The sequence below is a fragment of the Lepisosteus platostomus genome, chromosome 3 (assembly GCF_059453375.1).
Source record: "Lepisosteus platostomus isolate fLepPlt1 chromosome 3, fLepPlt1.hap1, whole genome shotgun sequence".
Lineage (NCBI taxonomy): Eukaryota > Metazoa > Chordata > Actinopteri > Semionotiformes > Lepisosteidae > Lepisosteus > Lepisosteus platostomus.
The window spans coordinates 67,556,220-67,577,301 of NC_142613.1; the positions used below are offsets into that span (position 1 = coordinate 67,556,220).

Here is a 21,082-nt window from a genome sequence, read left to right on the forward strand (position 1 = left end):
TAGCTGAAGTAATTTCTAATTCAACAGAGCACTTGTCTCTGCATAAGTAAGCAGCCATTATAGTGATCCATAATGCTTGTTGCACAAGGAGCTTGGTAAAGGCAACACACAGAGTAACATAAATATCCATCCATTTATTATCAGAATACGACTTTTTCCTGGCAAGAGTTTTGGCAAATCAGTCCACCACAGGGATAATATAAATATAAACTATGAAAGCAAACATACTGTGCAGGTGAAAAAAGGCCATTTTAAGTAAAGGAGGTTTTATACAGTCATAAGTTTCATCATCAACTTTATCATCTTTACCCTTTACGCTGGAGAAGAGCTTGTGCCAGATTCTTCCACAGACCCCCGTCTTCGTCTGTTCTCATTTCACTTACTCCCACAGACAGTGGGTTTGTTTTATCATCTTACACATCTTTTTCTTGGGAGTGTGTGTTTTTGTTTGTCTCTTAGTTCCCAACCCAGCATTTTCTCAATTCAGTATTTATTCAATCTCTGTTCATTCTACTCTTTCGTGTTCATTCTTAAAATATTTTTGCAAGCTCTTGATGGTCCTCGAACCCAGTCCCATTCCAGGAGTACCACCACATTTTCTGGTATTCATTCTAGCTAATCTCTTTCTTTATTTAGGTAATTTAACTTCAATTTAAACTTTTAGTAGTTGCAGCTCTTAAACAGTAGGACAGGATTAGGAATTAGCGTGGACCCTGGAATAGATGCCAGATATCAAAACTCAGATATCAAATTCCTCTCATTTAGGATTAAATTGTTTTAGTGACCAGATGGACATTAATATATATAGCCAGCAGCCATATCACTCTGCAGCTCATAACTAGCAACCCACTGAAGCTAAGCAGGTGTGAGCCTGGTCAGTACTGGGATGGGAGACCTCCTGGGAAAAACTAAGGTTGCAGCTAGAAGAGGTGTTAGTGGGGCCACCAGGGGGTGCTCAGCCTGCAGTCCATGTGGGTCCTAATGCCCCACTATAGTGACAGGGATGCTAAACTATAAAAAGGTACAATCCTTTGGATGAGATGTTAAACTCTCTGCGGTCATTAAAAATCCCTGGGCTTTTCTTGAAAAGAGTAGGGGTATACTCTGGCCAAATTTCCATTAGCCCTTAACAATCATGGCCTCCTAATAATCCTCATCTATAAATTGGCTACATCACTCTGTTTTCCTCCCCACTAATAGCTGACGTGTGTACTGGTGCACTATGGCTGCTGTTGCATCATCCAGGTGGATGCTGCACATTGGTGGTGGTGGAGGGGATCCCCATTACCTGTAAAGCGCTTTGAGTGGAGTGTCCAGAAAAGTGCTATATAAGTGTAAGTAATTATTATTATTAACCAATTTGTCTCAACCACCAACTCCAAGCTTCATTTGGAGGAATACTGGATGCAGTGTCACCCACTAGTTTCAGTGCACCATTCATTGTTAACCAGTGAATAATGGAGTTCAACTATTTTACACCAACTTGAAACAGAGGTCTTTTTTTTTCACCTTTCCTGGAAAAAAAAATGTTTTTCTGAAATAAATACAAGAAACCACTTGCTTGATTTTAACAGAAAAAAGCTGTACCATTTGCCTCAGCATGTTACACTGAATGAGGAGCAAACATCGTTCCACAAGTGGATTAGCTTGTTATAGAAAACTATCTCTTATATTTTAATAAGAACAAGTAAAGTTTAATTTGGAAAATGGGGAAATAGAAGTCAAAAGCATGTTTTGACTGTGAAACCTAATGCAGGTGGGTTGTTCCATTTGAACATTTCAGCATGGAATTAAGGTTTACTTGTTCCTCTGCTGCTTCTCACTACAACACTTTACTGTATGTTGTGATTTGTATACAACATGTTCTGTCCAAACATTTTGAGGTCAATTGCTCAGGGATAACGCCCTAGGATTAAAGACTTCAAATGAACGAATATAAAAATCTTAATAGTTCATTACGATATTTCTTTTCATACAAAAAGTGTTGCTTATTGCCATTGAATTACAAAAAAAACCCAACATCGCCATTAAATTACAACTCGTTCACTTCATTACAAAAATTCCTTGATGATTTTTGAAAGTCCGTGTTATCAGCAAATGGCTTTATCATTCGAAACAGTTTGTTGAATAGTTTGAATGCATATTTAAAAACTGTCGTACTAGTTTACTTATATTTACATACGTACATTTAACAGAATGTGTGTTTATGTAGGATTTACTCGTGGTGTTACTTCGATACTTTTTTAAAATAAATGTGTATGCACGTCTTTTGTTACGCGACGTTGTGCACGTTATCCTTAAAGCAAAGGTGAAGAGAATAATCAAAATGTACTGGTTTTAAATGGTGATATGACGTGATTTCGAATAAAACAGATTTCTCTATACAAAGAATTTGTACATCGATTTTGGCTAAATGTAAATAATATTTTTATGTATAAAAAGTAAATCTATGTACAGCCCTAAATGGTTAGCGACCAGTCGAAAACCATTAGGTAGGTATCAATTGTTTTACGTGCTATACTTTTGGCCGGCAAGGGGCGCTCTTCCTGATTTTTTGTGTCGGATTTGTAGTCGCCTCTTCCCAGCATTGCAACTCGCAAATACATACAAATGGCGTCTTTCCAGCCAGACCGAGTAGTTGGTTGTCTCCAGAGCGTGTAGAGCGAGGCTCGCCCACTTTGAATTTTGCAAAGAATTACCACGGCAAACCCTGGTAATTATGTGGATGTAACACTGAGACAACGATGATAGAGGAGCTCCAAAAATGGACGTCGCCCAGTTGCTTTTAGGAAATCAGTGGCAAATAATTTCTTCAGCTCTCTAGTTGCTCTGATGCTCTGTAGCTGCTAGATTTGATGCTTGTTTTGCGCGCTATTCAACTACCTGTTTTGTTGAACGATGCATTTCTATTTTTTTCTTTAACGTACCCTGATTGATATCGTCTTTCATCCGCAGTTTCCCAGTATATCGAATTACTGTATTCTGCCTTTGCTGGGCTTGAATGCCATGGATATATTAAGTACAATGTCAGTCACCATACCCTGTGATACTTTCTGTATCCAGTTCTTGTAATATATTCATTTCTGCAAGTACAACAGATCGCATCAGTTCCTGCACTACAGTTAAAATACGATTTGGGAGATAATCTTAGTAAAACTCGAAAGAACCATCCATCATTCAACGCTTTTTAAAGATTTGGCAGCGTTTAAGTACGGACGGCGGAATACACAAAAAAAAACAGGTAAGGTTTTCTGCGTAGTCTTGGATTTTGGTCGAGATCGATTTTAAACTCGTGAGAGCCAGTTGAGTCGAGTGTGATCAGTGGAATCGGCTGTGTTATTATTAGGGTCGTCCGTGTTATGGGTGCAAAAAGCAGAATTGGGAGCGTCCGTTGAGAGAGTATTAGTATTGAACAACGGCGTATTCCGGGCGATTACGCGTGAATGTCCGCAGGCAGGACTACAGCTGTAATTTTGTTGCAAGTATCACCAGGTTTGAGCCCTGGCATAGCTATGAATTCAGTAACTTTGAGGTGAAATTTAAGGGCATACCCGCTATCTGAATTGGGATCTCCATTTTGCTCTTTTCATCTGAGTCAAGTTTTTAGATGCCCGCTTGAGCTGAGTATATTACTGCAGACAGCAGACGTGCTGTGAACGGGAATTGTTTGAGTGTGCAGTTTGAAGTTAACGTGGTAAGTTTTTTAAAAAAAAGTTTTACTCTGTAGTTATCCGGCTCCCATTGTTTCATTGAAAAAAGTAATACCAAGTTTTTTTTTACAGTAACTGGATATTTTACATCTTAAACATCAAAGTATGTTGACTTTAAACCTTATAATACAGCTTCGAACAGTTAATTATTTAATGGTAGATACTGCGTTATCGTAAACCACAGCGGTGATGTGTTGTACTTGAATAGTTTAAATGAGTGGAAAGTGCTTCAGCTTTTGCCTTTTCCACAACCACTGGGAAATAGAAAAGTCCAAATATTTTCTTCACTTTTGTGATCACCCTGGAAGGATGCCGCACAACACTTTGAGGTGTTTCCTATTTGTTAAAGGTAGATGGGAGTCTGAACCTGCTAGATGAGATCCTCAGATCTATTTGCAACTATCCAAGAGGATAGAGATTCCAGTCTGCCTCTATGCGTAACCTTGCTTATGTTCTGTACAAGTTCATCCAGACTTCTGTTATCTGTTATATAGGGATATGCTGCATTATTTAAACAACACTAGTCTCATTTTAATAATGAATTTGCGCGTTAGTCTTTTGTACATTAAAGTTTCCATCTGCTTACCTTTGGATATCTTCACAGGAAGATAAGGATGTTTATTTTTTACTGCTTGTGTGCGCTTAGATGTTTTTACATTCGACTTATTAATAAGGATGTAGTTGGTATCTGCAGATTAATTGCAATACAAAAACTTTAAGATCATAGTGTTTTCAACATGAAACAGTATTGTCTTTTGTCTTTGTCATTTGTAATTTAATATGTTATTAGTTAATTTAATTTTATTGATAATTTCATAAATATTCGAATATCTATGGCAATAATACTCCGCTCGGTAGTTTGGCTAAAGTCTAATTTATAGCCGAGGTGTTATTTGAATTGGGTTGCTTTATCGGCTGAGAGAATAAAGCTCTCAGATCCCCTACCTCTCCACCCTTTGCAATCCATGAACCATGGATCTGCCACGAGGGTGAAGATGGAGTGGGGAGAGGGATGTGAACAGCAAGAAGAGCCGTGACATTTATACATAGTTGGGTGGATGGGTGCCAAAGTATTGTTTGGCCTTCATAACTTTAATGCAAAACTCCACTGGTAGACAGGCCTTGGAATCAAGCCCGTGGCTTCTCCTTAAAATTTGAGCTCTCACTACTTTTCATATGAGGTGTTGATATATTCACATATTATTCACAAATTAGTGAGTTACAGAGAAAAAAAATAAGTAATAGGTTTATTCCATGCTGAAAAGAGATGAAATTTCAGCATGGAATAAACCTATTAGTTGTTCCTTTGCAGCCTGCGCATGCTGACGCAGCTACCCACCTAAGAAAAAATAGTCCATGTTTTTGTCCATGCACTCTTAAAAGTACTGAAATTACTGTCTGTCCTCCAGATCAGTTCTATTGACCGAAACCACTGCATTGCACTTTGATTTGACCACTACCTTGATTACTGTATTCATCCTGCTTGTTATTAATTCAGTATTCAAGGAACTGGTTACAGCAAAACTTTGAAATGGAATAGATTGTAATGGCTGGAAATTGAATAGCCTTGTTCTAGATTATGTAACCTAAGTGTTGCAGAATAGCATTAGAACTGAATTGTCTGGGTCAGGCTGAATCGTACATAAAGCTAAGAGAGGTTTGTGATCTTGAATTAGTTCTGTATTAGTAAGAATGTGGAGGTATTTGAGAATTTCTTTAAACTTTTTAAAAACTATTTAAAAAGCTGATGTTTTAATTCGTTTGTTTATTGTGATGCTGAGGTCTCACTGTAATCTAATCAGTGCAGAACTGCGTGAGTCTCTGATAGCTACAATGCTACTTAACAAATCTAGCAAACATTTATTTTTACAAATCCTTCCGTAATCTGTTATATGTTTGACTGCTTTAAAAAGAAAAAATGGTTCAGCCAATATTATGGGAATAGTAATTTATTTTGGCTTTGTGTCACATAAAGTAAAACTAAGCATTTCTTGTGAGGTCCGCTTTACAGTTTCCAGATTGTATTTTGCTGAGTAGATCTTTGAGTCAAATCCAGGACTTTGTGAGCCCACTCTGCTAAATTGTGTTCCACCCGAGTTCTTAATTTAAATCCAAGATTTAACTAATGTTTTACTAATTAGACATTTTGTAATTGTTTTCAGCTCTGGCTCTGTAAGCATTTATGTTTACCAGTCAGTGCGATTATTTCACCTGAAAATGTCAACTTTTAGGGTTAAAAAACAAAAAAAGGTATAGTCAGCCACCTTGTTACATGAGTTAAGCACACAAGGATGCTGTAAAATAGGACAAGGGAAACTAATAGATATAAAGCTGTATTTTTAAGGTTTAAGCATTTCTGCTTTAGCATTTTCTGTCAGCACCTTACCATTTAAAGCTGACATTGAATAACATTAAGATAATCTGATTGTATGCTACATATATTATACATTATAAATATTATTTATATTCCAGTTTCTCATTAAGGTGTATTAAATAAATGTATGCCTGAGATTTGTACGTCATGGTTAGGCTGCTACCTTTTATGATGGTGTCTGTGTGTTTCATATAAACCTAAACAAAACCTGGTTTAAACAATATTGCAAATGTGACAAGCGCAGCTCACCCTACCACTGTTGGGTTTTCGATCCTGGTCGTTTTGCGACAGCCAGCAGAGAATTCTACTGCACCACAAGGCCGTATTCTTTGCTGCTGCAGAGATTTGCACCATTTAAAGTATCACATGGGGTGAGTGACATCAGTTCTCTCTCTGACTCAATGCATGAGCCCAGTGACACTCTCCCCATCTCGATACCTCCTTTTTTCTCCACTGCTAGACATCAGCGTGGGTTTCCCTGCTCTTGCTGGGATCCGATCACGCTCGCTCGTGGGTGCTGAGTGTGCACCAGTGCCTCTCTGTAGACAGCGGATAACTCCGCCAAGCTCAAAGAGCAGTAAGATTCTACACAACACCAGTGAGTCGCCCAGCTCTACACTGGCCCTGCCAGGTTTCCATCATGGTTGCTAGAGGGCCCAGAGCCACACAGCGCCACTCTAAACCCAGAGGAGAATTCTGCTGAGAGGTGTTGTAACTTGTTACTGGCATAGTGCATGGGCTCTGTTGCAGTACTGTGAGGACTGCTGGGGAAAATGGAATCATTCTGAGAAGAAATAGACTGCCTGAAGAGGATAAATTGTTGGGAGACATTCCTTCGCTTCATTCCACACTGCCACTTGTAGTTGTCATCTTCTGTTGTGCTATGCTCACTGCTTATTTTTAGCCTTCTTGTAGAAGATATTCTGGAGTTTAAAGGTGTAAGTTAGCCTATAGCCAATATCAATCAATAGTAGTGATAAGGTGTGCCTGGCTTTTGTTGGGGATAATGTTACTTTGCTTTGATCTGAACTGGATTTGTTTGTCACCTGATTTGTTATTCGGGAATTTCATGGGTATATTTAATTCAGCAATAGTTTAGATTATTCAGAGATTAAGAAATAAATAAAATAGTATAAATAAGTGAGAAATGAGCATTTAAGTTCTTTCTCGTCCAGCTATTCTTCAGATTATGATGGTGCAACCTAATAAATACAAATACCTTTTCAAAGAATTGCTGTTGAAACTTACAGTGGTGATAAAACGTATTTACGCTCTTTGGCATTTTCACATTTTATTTTCAGACTTTGTGTAATCAAAAGGGATTTATTCATACCACTGATCAACACAAAGCTGTTAATGCCAAATAATAAAAAAACTCAAAAGCTTTGTCTTAACTGCAAATAAAACAAAAGGTGATGAATGCATTTTATAGCCACTCTATTTTATTGCAAATGTTTAAAGATGTGAATCCACAATCCTAACGCTTACCCACACCTTTGTGTTGGGCGGAGCGGTGGCTTTGTGGCTAAGGATCTGCGCCTGTGGCTGGAAAGGTTCCTGGTTAAAATCCCACATGTGGCAGAGGAATCCTACTCTGTTGGGCCCCTGAGCAAGGCCCTTAACCCCAGCTGCTCCAGGGGCGCTGTACAATGGCAGACCCTGCGCTCTGACCCCAAGCTCTCTCCCTGTCTGTGTGTTTGTGTCTCATGGAGAGCAAGCTGGGGTATGCGAAAAAAGACGAATTCCTAATGCAAGAAATTGTATAGGGCTAATAAAGCAACATGATTATTATTATTATTAATAACAATACAATAAATGGTATGAATGATATTCCGTGGAATAGTATTGTTGGTATAATTCATAAAATAAAATATGAACAGAGTACTTTAGAGTTGTTTATATACCACATTAACATATTGACATTTGAGCATATCAGTATATATAAAATAAACTTAGACTGATTGAAAGCATCATTCTTTTAGGTCGTGCTGGCATTTATGTTGCTTTGATGATACAATAGATTAAGAACCATTAATTTATCATATAAGATTAAAGAAATATTATAAAGCTCATTGAGTTAGGGTATTCTTAGAGCTATCTCCAAGTACACTTTAGCAATACTGTACATCTCCTTTGTACCTTCTTTTCCGATCAGTGGATGTTTATTAAATATTCCAAATATATTCATGAAATTGAATGCCATTTTTATCACAGCTGGCTCCATTCAGTATGATATTTCCTAAGCTTCATTTTTTAAGCTTTCTGGAAATAGCATTCTGTTTTTGACAGTATGGGGGTGGATGATTACATGAATGGCATTAAATCATTTTTCATTTTCCAAAAATTCAGTACTTTCTAAGCTTGAGAATGAAAACTATTTTAGGGTTGTTGTGATGGGCTTTTCAGCTAAATGGACAAGATGATTGTCATCTGTTTTCATTAGCTCTGTAGTAACTAGAGTGCATTTGTGACATTATTGAGCTGTGGTGATTTTTTAGAAGGTACATATTTCACAGTGAATGTGTCAATAACAGCAAGATGTTACATTATTTCCGTAAGTAGTTTTCAGTTGTTCGGTCTTATACTGGCATATTTCTTTGAATACGTGTATGCAGCCATAAGAAGTAAAATATTTTTTAATATGAGAAAAAATAACTTATATTTTGGATCCCCATTTTTGCTACAATACACTTAAATTATGAACATGACTACCAGTTGGTGTTTAAGATTTTCCTAACTGAAAAATAGAACAAAATGTTTCCGAACTGGCCTTGTTTGTTACACTTTATTCAATACGCAAGGCCAGATTCCTTGTTTCTTTTTATTCCACATTTCAACATTGAAGATTAACTCACTCTGCTTTTGTAATTTCTTTCTTAGAAGATGAACAGAATGTGGAGATTTAAAAAAACGTTCCTTGTATAAAGTATCTTCAGAATATGTTTTACATGGCTACTTTCATGTGCATTTTGAAAAACTGCATTTAGACAACAGATTGGAATTTGTCCCTTGAATTTAATGACCAGTGCAAGAGAAAATGCTGTCTGTGGTATGTGAAGTATGCAGCACCAAAGTGGTACTGGGCACAAACTGTGCTTTCATTCTGTGGATGCTGACTCCTCCTTCGATGAAAAGGAGCATAAAGCAGCATGAATGACTCACTTAGATCTTCTACATTGAAATAATTCTAAACACAAAAATACATTGTGACTTATGAGAAATTAAGCATTTACTTTTCTTAAGCATGTCTTATTGTTAATTAGATTACGTAGATGCCTATTATAGTAAGATATAATGGAATAAACTGTATTGTTTATATCATCACAGCCTTCTCCCCCCCTGCCTTGTAATATTAAGCCTGCTAATGATTCAGGGATTGGAACAGACACTTTACTGTTAAAGACACTGGGGGAATGTAAGTAAGAATGATATTCACCAGAACGTGACTTGTGGGGATAATGTACTAGGATTTGGAGAAACCGATTAAAACTGATAAAGTTAGAAAACTTCTTTAGGATGTAGGACTGCAAGATAAAAACTGTGGATGTAAATAGGAATTGCAGTATTTTCGGAGTAAGTGGTAGGACTTAGATTTATGGTACTTAGGTTGGTATAAATGCAGGAAGATTTGGTTCTGCAGCTGCAGGCTCTATGCATTGGCTTCATGTATACAGCTTTGAGATGGTAGATGTACTTCGTAGTTGTACCAGTAGTTACCCTGGTTAAAATTGTCACAGACTTTAAGTTGCATTTCTGTTGACATTTCTGAATTGTTACTGTAGCAGCAATGCTTATTAATAAGACAGAATTATGTGTTGCTGTGCTTTTCCCAGTGTGCCCCCCCCCTCTCTCTCTCTTCTCTGTGGTCCAAGCCACAGAGAAGCCATTCATGTTGCTGCACTGATTTAGGGATGTTTGTCTTCCTGATAAGGAAAACTTCCCAGGATAGGGATGTAACCAGCATCCTTGAACCAGCAACCTTCCGGTCAATGGCACAGATCCTTAGCCACAGTGCCACTGCTCCGCTACGACTGCAGTGATGTCATGTATTTCCAAAACCAAGCACTCAAAATGCACTTTTTTGGGGGGATTACACTCCATTAAAACATCCTTGTACGTTTTTTGCTGAGTGTGAAATGTTCTGTATCATGTTGTTAACAAGCATCAGTTCCCCTGAGGAACATACCGCGCTTACAATGCATACAAACCCATTACCTAATAATAGGCGCAACAGTCATTATCGTATGATGGTTTAGCATTATTTTTTTGTGTTATAAGGTTTTCCTTTGGATGTGAATGGGCTGGTTTAACTACAAATAAGACTGTGTGTCGCAGCCTCCAGAATGGGATAAAAAAAAAAAACTACATTCTGCTAGTCCGTGTTCTCCTGTTACAATTTCAGTTCAATTCAATACTTTATTGCCATGTCAACAATGCAACTCCCAGTGGAATATAGATTTTGTATAGTAGATATTATAGGGTGTTTGTTATTAAAGGAATTTTCATAGGCATATGATTGCTGCTGCTGATAGTCAGCAGGGTTTAGACGAGAAAAAATGTAGAGAATTTTTTTACCAAGAACATTAAAGATTGCATCCACAGTACTGTAATATGACTATAATGGAGTTAAACTCCATTATAACTCTAAGTTAAAAGACTATTCACCGCAGAATTGCCTTTAAAGGCTTGTTAAAGACCCTTTTGGTTTCAGAGCTCTGTAATTATTTTTAAAAGATGTTAACCAGAATCTGTAAAAATCACATTTAATTCATTAGTTTGGCATTTCCACCTCATCCAGTTTCAAAATGAGACTTTTATTTGGCTTTTTAACAATACATTCCGTCGGCTTCAATTTAATCTGGTTCATCTTCTGAATTTTTTTTTCCCAAATGACATTTTATGCAGTTAATAATGCAATATAACTTCTGACTAATAATACTATAACCATTTATTAAACTTTCTTTGAATTAGTAGGAGTAATTTTATCTGTCAAACTGTAAATAGTAATCTCAGAAATCTAGTTATAAAAAAACAATCCAAAAACATTTAATATTTGAATTCTAACAATGTTAGAGGTGACAACAGTTTAAATGCAGTTACATATAATTATGTTTTTCTCATCGGGGGGGGAATCACTGTCAATTTCCAGTTCCGTTATCTCTGATAACCACAAATGTGTTGTCTGGATTATAGAGTGAGCCGAAACATCACTTATTTTAATCAAGATGTTACAGAACACATGCCTTAATCTAATACAGCATGGGGCAGTGGAGGTTTGTGTTCCAAATAATACCCAAAGACCCTATGTCCTTCACCTTAATCAATTACCTGAATAATGAAGGCCATGTTTAGTTTAACACACTAAAAGGAGAGTAAAGCGTTCTTTGAGAATTATGAACAGGTATTATGCCTAACAAATAGGAAAATATTTCTGACTTTTAAAATGATCATGATTAAATAAACTACAACACAACGAGCATTGTCACTTCCTTATTTAATGTTTGATTTTTGTAGAGTGTGTTTTTAAAACTAGGTTTGTAGAGCAGTACTGGGCTACTTAAAAATTATTGGTATTAGTGGTGTATCACCTTTCCTGCTCAAACAGCCTTGGAAAGTGCTGCAAGTGACACAATTATAATCAGTTAAAAATTAAACTTCTTATTGTGAAAAGTAACAAGACAGATTTTTCTCTTAATATTAAGCCCCCAAAATATTTGCGTCTACTTTTTCAGACAACTGGTTTTCTCTTGATTTACATATTAATATGTTATATATACTTTTCCGATGCATTGTGATATTGTTTAACGTAATACCATTAACCTAGCACTTTCATTAAATAACCTGGTGCAGTTTTCTTTTTCATGCATACTGCTTCCAATACTTCTTTAATTTTCTGCAATGGTTAGTTTAATTCAACTCTGTCATGAAGTATCAAGATAGATTATTAGAAATTTCTATTATTTTAGAATAATGATAACATTAATTTCAGTGTCCATGGAACACGACATTTTCATTTACAAGGCTAAAGTTTAAGTAGAGTAGTTTAAAGCCATATGTACACGTACATTGGATTTCTTAGTTGCGTTGATCTCTTGGTACACACACAGTATGTACAACACCACACAGTGTAGACAACAGAAACAGTAAATATGTTGTGGATAAAGAGGGTTAGATGGTTCTGGCATGGTCAGATGTTCTCCCTTGGAAACTCAGACTGCTGCCTAGCATGTGAAGAGCCTGAAAAAAAGCTAGAGACAGTTCAGCTCAGAGCAGCAGGCCTCTTGCCAAACATTGGCTTCTTGATCTAGTGTTGGTGCCTCTACATGGTTCCAAACCTGTCCCCAACTGAGGCTGGAGGATATCACTCTCGCCTGAAGTCCAATGTGAGAACACCTTGACACAGACTGGCTGAGTCCTTCCACCAGCACAATGTTGCCCAAGAGGTGATGGTGCTTGCCACATGATGGGTGTGGAGGAAAGGCTTTGAACTGCACTTGGACTGTCCAGAGGTACATTAACCTCAGAAGGAGGATGAGCGAAGTGGCCATCAGGCCATCTGCAGCCTCTAATATGTGCACTGTGCTGTTCCCTTCAAACTGGGAACGTTGTCTTGTGGTAAGAAGGCATTTTTGGAACTTGAATGTGTGCTGCCGTGGACATGAGGTCTTAAGGTTGCCCTGAACACGAGGTTAGGAAGCGAGTCCACTCACATTACAAAGAGTAATGAATTGAAGATGACAAGTCACTGGTTGCCAATGGAAAGAGGCTATGCTCCTTACATAAGGGCAGTGTTCTGCCTTTCAGCCTGTGAGCATTTAGGGCTCTGCTCTTTGAGTTAATTTTGGACCAAAAGCATTGTCTGGTCTGGTGGAACGGAAGCATCCAGGAGGATGCCTTCTGCACCCTGTGAGAACACTGGAATTTCAGAGGTGGGGTGAGTCCAGGTTATGTGGAATGGAAGGAAGTCAGGGAAAAGAGGTGATGCTAGTGTAGTGGCAGTCATACAGCATGAATGGATAGTGTGGAGGCATTAAAGGTGTAGTTTCATGGGAGGCACAGTTTACTGGACCACAGTACAGGTTTTCTAGCAGGTATATTAATACAGCCATCACAAGTAACAGCAGGAGCATAACATGTTTGGTGACTCTGCTTTAGAGTGCAACACACCTTTTGTGGTCAATATGGTCTTCCTATAATCTACAGTTCAGTCATCTGAGCACTAAAGATGCTGCCTCTGGAAAGTATACAGTGTTGCCCCTTTCAGATCAAAACTTGATCCACATCACACATTCACTGAAACAAGAAAAGGAGACAGACAGGCTCCAAAAGAAGTCAGCGACAGGTGGTGGGAAAACAAATTAACAGAAATGTGAATGGAGTGACAGTGCTCTCAGAGGAGAGATGTCAAACCATCCCAGCTCTTCAGCAGTTATCAATTCCTGTTATACCATTTTAATTTGATAGTTATACTTTAAGTGATAGCACTGCATACTAAAGCTGATTCAGTGGAAGCTTGGATCCACAATCCAGCTCACTTTTTGGAAGGATGTTTTCTTCTTTCACATCTTTTGACCCAGTGGTGCTGGGCTGATTCAAACAGAAACTCAGGAGGGGAAGGGGGTTCAGAATGGAGAGATACGAATCTGGGAAAGGGTCCATTGAAAGAATCTTTGAGATGTGCACATGCTCTAAGTTACCGGAGATGCGTTGTACAAAAATGTGCACTTAACCGCAAGTCACGAGGAAGGAAAGAAGAAACTGATTTTTCTGGAGATACTGTAGTATGGCAATATCCATGGGGAGCAGGTGGGAGCAGGTTTTAAGCTCTAATAAATAAGCTCCCTACCTTGTGCCCTGTGGGCAATATTCCATTTATGGAGGCTATGTTTTGAAATGAAAATTAACTGAAATGATATTAGTCTATGTTTGGAGTCACAGTTAGATGCTGGCAATAATACCAGTAAAGCTTTTACTTGTGGGGGTGGTATACTGAGCTCTTCATTATGTTTTTCTTTCCTTCCTGCCTATGTGTAGATGAAGGGTGTTGAATTACGGGGTGTTAAGCAAAGATATTTCACTCTGCATCATATTGCAAGTAAGGGTAGACATTAACTCTGAAAGGTATTTTAAGACATTTTATTTGCTTGATCACTCTGTTCCGGTTTGGCCTGGCAATAGTGGATGTGTACTTTACAGGAGACTTGTTTTGGATTCTAATCTCCAATGGCTTTTTTCCCCAAAATCAAAACAATGTTCAGGATATTAGGGGGAAAAGGGATTTTTATGTGCTCTGTGCACATTTATAACATAGAAAATAAACTATTTAGCTTTTGAAATAGAAGTCTAGGTCTTGTATGTGTACCAGAACATACAGTAGTATGCAAGCCAATGTTAATTGCATTTGGATGTCAGTATTATCTGAAAATCGAGTTCAGATACAATATTGTATGTCTGTTGTTAGTTCATTTAGAAACAAATGAGGAATTTGTATCTAAATTTAACTTCCTCCAAAAAAACACATTGCAACAGAAAATAGTTTTGAGATAAAAACATGCTAACAAATCATGTGTATTAATCAGTTTGAAAGTCGGTAGTTTATGTTCCAGATGATATACAGTACAGTAGTGTAATATAATAAATATTGTCTTTCAGGATTGAAGCCAGCCTTAATTCCAATGCTAAATCCTATATAAAGTACATTTATATACTTTTCAAATATCTATAGAAATACTGAGTACAAGAGTACACTGGAACACAATGCTTGTCTACTAAATTTATAGACTGGAATATTTGCTACTAAGTTTTTGCTTGCAGTTGCAAATTAAATTAAATGGTCTTTCACATGTTGCTCCTTAGGTTTTGGAATAAATGTTTTCCAACTTGTTACGCATGCTACAGGTATCTCTAATTAGAATTCATTATGCTGAATCCATTTAGCATGTTTTTAAATTTTCTCTCATGTAACAAAAACCTACATCTTCCCTTTTCACACTGCATTCTTATCATTATGCCTTGTGAACAGGCTTTCAAAGTTGGTTTTTAGAGCCACGATCTGCTGACTTGTCTTAGTTTAACTTTGTGTTCTGCTTTGGTTACAGAATAACCAGTTAAAGAGGAGGTATTTGAGTGCAAGGGCCTTTTCTCGTGACCTTAAATTGACTGTCCTTGCAGCTCTTCTGTTTTTGTGCTTGTTGTGCTCCTTTGCCATCGTACTCAATTTCCAGTTTAAGGAGGGGCCTGCCTCCCTCTTCCACGCTGATTCAGTGATGCATTGCTCTTAATTGCACATTTCATTCTTAGTTTGGAAGACACTAACCTTAACATTGCAAAGTGCTCCTTAGGAGCCCGGTGAAACTGCTGACGTTGTTTTCATAGAAGCAGTTTTACTGGAAATTACGGAAAATAATTTTTGTGTTGTAATTTGTAACCATACAATATGTTTACTTGCCCACTTTATGATTGAGAACTAAAGCTAAAATAAGTTGGGTAAATAGTAGAAAAAATGTAAGTCAAAGGTCTGTTACTGTTTTAAATACATTGATGAATAGTGCAGATGATGATTTGGAAATTTCAGGATTGTGAAATTTGGCTGAGTTCTTTGCATTAGATATGAAAGAACTGCATGTAAATTTATCATTACATTATTCTGGCACAGGTTAAACTACATAATATTTCATCCAGCTCCAGACAAGGCATTTTAAAACCAATTATATGAAGGAAACAATATTGTGTAAACAGTAACATTTGCGAGACCATTTTTCACCAGAAAAATTCTGGTTTTGCTTTCACCAAAAATTATTCTGACCAGAGTGGCCAGAATAAGCTCTATGTCAACAGGCTGACAAAAACCTGAAACGTTTGTATCCGCAACTATGAATTTATTGTTCTCTATTTTTTTTAAATAAAGCCAGTATCCTTTCAGTTTGGCCTGCTAAATTTCCCTGTGCTGATTTACTGAAAATGGTGCCTGTAAGGTTCCCAAGCGGAAGTTGATGAATTGAATGAGGTGGAGAAGTGTATTAGGTTCTAACCAAGCAGTCAAGAGGGCATCTCTCGTGCTGAAAGGCTTGGGTCAGGGCGGGATTGGAACTTCTTAACAGGATGACACATTTTCTTGGTTATTGGAATAGGAGACTGATTCACTCAGTTACACGGGCACTAAGAAGTGGAATGCTTCTGGTCAGCATGTAGTTCTGTGTGTCTGGCTTCACATGTAGTGTGTCTGGTTTCTTTGTGTTCGTCTCAGCATTTGAAGCACTGCTGTAGGTTCAGTGGCCAGGGACTTGGGAAATTCCTGTGTTTTTGTTTTTTGTTTTCAACCAAATATCCATTCTGTGACAACTGCAGCACTTTCATTAACTGCTGGCACAGTGATGAGGATGTGAAGCACCCCCTAAAGTACTGTGTTTCATAACAGGTGAGCTTCTTTGACAAGAAAGAAAAATACTCCTTGATGTAAGTATTTTGAAGTGTTTTGCAATACTTGTGATTTCATTCTTACCAAAGGTTTTAAATTCTTTGATATCAATGTCTAACATTTTCAATTGGTCAAAGGAAGTGAAAGCAGCAATGATCTATTTTTTTAAGAACAGTATCCCATTAAGTTGCTCTGGGGACATGTTCAATTCTGTGCTCAAGTTTTGATAGCTGTCACGGGTATGATATACTGTTCCAGCAATGAGGCTTTGTCAACAAATTAATTACTGTTTGATTTGCAGTACTTCTTTAGAATTGGCAGTAAGAGGTTTACACCTAAACAAGAAACTCCTATATTCAAGGGATCACACACTATCAGTTCAAGTTTGTCAGGGTTTTGCAAAGTCCACAGAATGGCCACCTTGTCTTACATGTTTTCTTCAGCTTTCTGATGGGAATCTGTTTATTTTTGTGGTAGGTTAAGTGAATAATCTTGATAGGGTCTTTGGCGATAGGGCCATGCTCTTAATTAGAGTTTCGCCAGAATTGTTATAGTGTATTCTGAACCTTGCTGATGTAAGATGCGTCTTCATTTGATTCTGTACAGTCTAGAGAAAATGCATGGACCTCTTCTCTTTGTGCCAGAATGTCCAAGCCTGTGCACCAGTATAGTGGTGGTTGACAAGTTGTGCTATAAGTGCTGTCCCTCAGGTGCAAAATCAAACATGGTCCACACTTTTCTGGCAACTTCATAGTCATTAAAGATTCCCATCTCACTTCTTGAAAGTGTAAGGATGTTAATCCTGGCACCCAGGGCTTGAAAATCTTTGCTCTTTTCTGCTTTTCTTTTTTCATGCTAAAGATGCCTTTTTATGGATGAGTACTTACGCAATCTGTGTTTTATTTTGGATTTTCTTTTTGCGGTGTTGGTCGACCAGTTTTTTCCCATAAAAATCCAGTCTCAGCAGTTAGGTTTTGATTAAAAGTATTCACATTATGAATGCGTGAACGCCATTTATAATTTAACAGAATAATTTCAAGTGGATTAATACTTTTGCAAAAAATACTACATTATTGCTTTCACTTACTATTAATTGCAGCCTTTTGCATGAACTTTGAGCTGACATCAACCACTTTATCATTGACTTCATGGCCAAAATGAAGAGGCTTCTCTCTCCCTAACTGTGTCTCTCATGGAGAGCAAGCTGGGGTATGCGAAAAGACAAATTCCAAATGCAAGAAATTGTATAGGACTAATAAAGAGACCTCTTATAAAATGTTGCTTTACTTGTTATCTCAAAAACTACTAGTACAGGCAATTCTATGGTTACAGTATTGGTGGACATAGAATTCCTCCGAGATTGTTTTGTTTAAATTATGCATTTATGCATAAATAATAAATGAGGACATTGACAATTCTGTTTTGTCAATTGACGCAATTCTGATTTTAATTACCAATCAGAGCTTCCCAGGAACAAAAGGAGAATATCTCAACAAGTGCCTCCATAGCGGGTATTACGTTTAACAATACCCTAAAAATGATCCAGTCTTGGTTTATCCGACACTAGTGTGTTCTACAGGAACTGTATATAGGAGATTCTTCTTGTTTGGCCTTCATAAGCACCAAATATAATTCCTGTAAACAGCATTCTGGGATCCTTAAAAGTCATAGTTGAATGTGGCTGACCTTACAGTCCAAGCAAACCTGTCCACTTACTTTCTGCTGAGATTGGTTGATGAGCGTGCTTCACAGATTTGCTGCTTTAAACAAACAGATTAATATGCTTGAGTTAACAAGTGTGGCAGATCGGCAGGGGAAGGGAGGTGAAATTCCGATTTTAGCCACCACAGGTTACCGACACACTTGGAAATAAATACTGTACATCGTCTTTATGCCTCAGACATTTCAACAAGGGAAGCCAAGTCGGCTCATTTAGGATTCTTCTGTCTCCTGGGAGCAAATGATTATTTGAGGACTGTTTAGGAGGATCAGAGAGATGAGAGCTTCAGTTTGTGGCCTGACTCATGCAGGTGTGGGAAAAGAGAACAGAACAGGCTACTGTGACTGAGAGACCAATCTTTAAGGAGATCCAGTCCTCAAATAAGCAGCTGACTAGAGGAAATAATGAGGAGGAGGCAAGAAAAGAGATAAGCCTATTTTACCCAAACACTAGGTGGCTTGGTAGGATTGTTATCTTTGCCCTGTTGTGGGAAATTCTTCATCAGAGGATAGGATAGAATCTCAATAAAGACAGCAACGCAGAACAGACCCATTGCAAGGGGTTCCCAAAGCTTATATAGAGTCAAAAAGAAGTTTGTTTCACATCTGATTGCTAATCCTGTTCTTTGATATGTTATTACTTTTTGCCTTGCTCTGTCCTGCTCTAAGTTCTGTCCTTTGATATGCAGCAGACATTGATCTGCTTTATCCTGTTTCTGATATGTTTGTGGGTGTTGATCCTGTCTTTTGTTATGTAGCATTAAGTCGCTGGGGCTGCTAAAGCAAGTCAGCTGTATTGCATCTAAGCATAACCTTTGTTGAAGGCTAAATTAGCAGACCCCAGCAACACCTTCTACAGTGTGGTTAAGTGGTAATATTGCAGTGCTGGGTATGTGAGATTTACATGCCCCACTTCAGCCCTATAAGCAGCTAGGCAAGACATCAAAGCCAGATGCCAAAGCAAGTAAATCTCACTAATACCATCTGATAACCTTGTTTTGGGCCAGCACCCAGAACGCCACCCAGATGCAGGGTGATACTTCTGCTCAGGATTAAAAAAAAAAATTGTGTATGGTTCCCATTTGTAATTAAACACTTGCATATTACACAACCCTGTGGTCCCCATTATTTTGCTTTGCACAGTGATTTCAATTTGGTTACTCTTTAAATACATTTTATGAATCGTACTATATACTGTGATTCATTGCAATATTTTTTTCCCATGAACTCGGGGTTCCCTGCTGTGTAATCCAGTAAAATGCGCCTCAGTGATTTTAGAAAAAATCCTACATCTTGGAATGTTATGGGTTTCAATCCAGTCTTGCTTAAATCCAGGTCCTGTTCTGGCCAGGGGCCAGCAGGGATGAGCAGTATGAGTGGGACCTGTCAGCTGTCCAGTTCACACTTAAGCCCTGCTGTTTGTGTAATAATAATAATAATAATAATAATAATAATAATAATAATAATAATAATTGCTTACACTTATATAGCGCTTTTCTGGACACTCCACTCAAAGCGCTTTACAGGTAATGGGGACTCCCCTCCACCACCACCAATGTGCAGCATCCACCTGGATGATGCGACGGCAGCCATAGTGCGCCAGAACGCTCCCCACACATCAGCTCTCAGTGGGGAGGAGAGCAGAGTAATGAAACCAATTCATAGATGGGGATTATTAGGAGGCCATGATTGGTAAGGGCCAATGGGAAATTTGGCCAGGACGCCGGGGTTACACCCCCACTCTTTTCGAGAAACGCCCTGGGATTTTTTAATGACCACAGGACTCAGGACCTCGGTTTTATGTCTCATCCGAAGGACGGCACCTGTTTACAGTACATTGTCCCCATCACTATACTGTGGCATTAGGACCCACATGGACTGCAGGGTGAGCGCCCCCTGCTGGCCCCACTAACACCTCTTCTAAGGGAGTTGCGCTGTGCAGTGAAGGTTTTGGCTTGACAGTACATCCTGGAAGGAAGGGTGTCTACAAGTCTTCATTATTATAGCCGAGTTTCAGTCTCGAGTTGGACACGTTTTTTTGTTTGAATCTATAGTTCAAAGTACAGTTAACAGAAAGTCACTGGTGACTTTCCAAGCAAAAAGATTAGCGTAGTTTTGTTCCCAGTCATGGGTAGGAAGAAAAAAGGAAAAGCAGATATTTTAGATTATTATTGTTGTTTCTATTTATGTAGTTTTGTCATGCTTAATGTACTGAGAGGTATTAAAAAGCTTCAAATACTATTGGGTGCAATAATAATTTGTTGCATTTTTAATGCCTCTCAGTGTAGAAAACTAATTTTGCTAATTGCAAGTTTGCAAAGCTGCTTTTATTACTGTAGGTAAGCAAACTGGAAGCTTTTCTCCAGAAATGATATTTGATTTATATACACGAAGCTTGATGTTCGTAGTGTATATTTAGTGATTGTAATATATTGTGAAAATAATACTGTATTGAATGCTTTATTAGCAGGGTTAGCTAATTTCATTTTCAGGTGGGTAGCTGTGTCAGCATGCGTAGGCTGCAAAGGAACAAGTAATAGGTTTATCCCATGCTGAAAAAAGTAAGAAAGAAAACAACACTTCGGCCGTGGAGCCTTCTTCAGAAATGTGTTTTCTTTCTTCTTTTTCTCAGCATGGAATAAACCTATTACTTGTTAATTTCATTTTCAATGTGCTGTATATTATTGCTTCAGACAGAGGTAGGTGATAATGGAGGTCTCTAAGAATCTACATAAAGGGTGTAACACTTGTGTAAACATTTCCAACTTCAAAGCAGAGGGGATGTTTTCTGAGATGTAGGGGTTCCAGAGTCTGTGATCAAAGCAATTGTAAAGTTTACCTTAGTTCACCATAGTTAATTAA

The 21,082-nt window shown here is 38.0% G+C and overlaps 1 protein-coding gene across 1 annotated transcript in view; it reads left to right on the forward strand.

The window, feature by feature from the left end:
* Nucleotides 1-2,558: 2,558 nt before the first annotated feature.
* Nucleotides 2,559-21,082, forward strand: part of LOC148675324 (putative E3 ubiquitin-protein ligase RNF144A-A) — a 65,313-nt gene continuing 46,789 nt past the window's right edge. The window contains exon 1 of the mRNA XM_088626553.1: nucleotides 2,559-3,241. The gene's annotated coding sequence lies outside the window, so the exon portion shown is untranslated. The remainder of the gene's footprint in view (nucleotides 3,242-21,082) is intronic.